Source organism: Macadamia integrifolia, chromosome 5 (assembly GCF_013358625.1).
Source record: "Macadamia integrifolia cultivar HAES 741 chromosome 5, SCU_Mint_v3, whole genome shotgun sequence".
NCBI lineage: Eukaryota > Viridiplantae > Streptophyta > Magnoliopsida > Proteales > Proteaceae > Macadamia > Macadamia integrifolia.
Window position 1 is genome coordinate 32,274,202 of NC_056561.1, and position 1,654 is coordinate 32,275,855.

Sequence of the window (1,654 nt, forward strand, 5' to 3'; positions counted from 1 at the left end):
TATTTTCTAGTTTCTTTCCCTGCCTTCAGCTGCCAAAATATGCAGATGCAGAGTTTAATTTACATATGTGATCTACTGTTCTGATAATAATTATGAATTATTAAAATAAAAAAGAAATCAAATGTCATCTTTTGGCTAATTCTGGTTCGTTGAAGCCAAATTCGTAGGACCTTGTGATCAATTGGCAACCAATAACAAAGCACCAAAAGCAGCAAATTAAATTCGTAAGCCCCTCCACTTGAAGAAAAAACAAAACCCTTCTTCTGGGCAGCTTGATTACTGAAGTCTTCTGGTATAACAACTAAATTATGAAAAAAATAATGTAATTGCAGAGACACCCAAAAAGAGATCGAAATCAAATTCTCAACTTCTTCAGAGTATATTTTGTCAACGAAAAAAAAAAATAACTATTTTTCTTTCAAATGTAAACACGCATAATAAATTAACCTCATGGAAGAAAGGTTCTGCAACTAATGTAGCGATCGTCGCAACACGACGTCAATGGTGGAATGCTGCAATAATGACTCTCCGTCCTTCGCCGGAATACTCCCTGATATTCCACAATCGTTTTCTCTTCGCAGTTGACAACCAAAGTAGCAAACCCTCAATCTCATAAGGGCTTCAAATCCCAGGATCCCTATCAGCCGGAATCGTTCCCGGAATCGGGAGTGATCGGCCCCAAAAATTGCCCTAACCTAGATTTTGGACGACGATATTTCCAAGGGTGAGTGGTAGCAACGCCTCAGCGCTGCAAACTAGTGATCACCCCATACGTTCTGAGCCTTTGATCTGGTTATAATTAATCTGAACCGTCTATTGTGTGGCTTGACTGACACTGATCCTGTGTAAATTGGAAACTGAAATTGGATTGAATCATTTACACTTAAGTCGTGAAATCATTTATTACAAAGGGTAATTTACAACGTCACCCCATGGAGATTGCCAGTATTATAGGAACATCCCATCTCTTTCACTAAATTAGATTCTCCCTACCATCAGTCACTATTATAGAATATACCAAGAATGTTGACATCAACAGTTCTTTTTTCTATTCTTTTTTTTTTCTAAATACTATTTTCTCCTAAAAAATAATATAGTACCAAAATTACCCAAATCATTGATAGTTTGATACCAAACCCTTGTAGTCTCCAAATCGATTTCACCACAACCCTTCCTCTAGTCACTGATTTCTTTTCATATATTTTTTATAAAATTGTTTCCCAATTTGCTTAAATGTTTGCAATGCAACTAAATTTTGCAAACGTTGAGCTGAAATTTAGGGGAAAGTACCTAAAATCATGCAAGAAAGAGAACAAACACCACTCGCCAATGCACAAAGAACTCACGTTCTCGCCCTCTCTTTCTCTAAGTTCCTAAAAAAGCTTGAACAAAACGAACTCTAAGACTAGCTGGGAGCTCTTGAAGAAAAACCTTTAAAGACACTCACTGTTTCTCATTAACTAATGAAGCACAAACAAAATTATACCTCGCATTTGAAATCGCCTCTCCCACTCCAGCCATTATTACAATAAACAACAACAGAAGCACAAAACACAGAGAAAACCACCTCAGAGAAACCGCCATTGTTGCTTCAGAACTCTCTCTCTCTCTCTCTCTCTCTCTCTCTCTCTCTCTCTCTCTCTCTCTCTCTCTC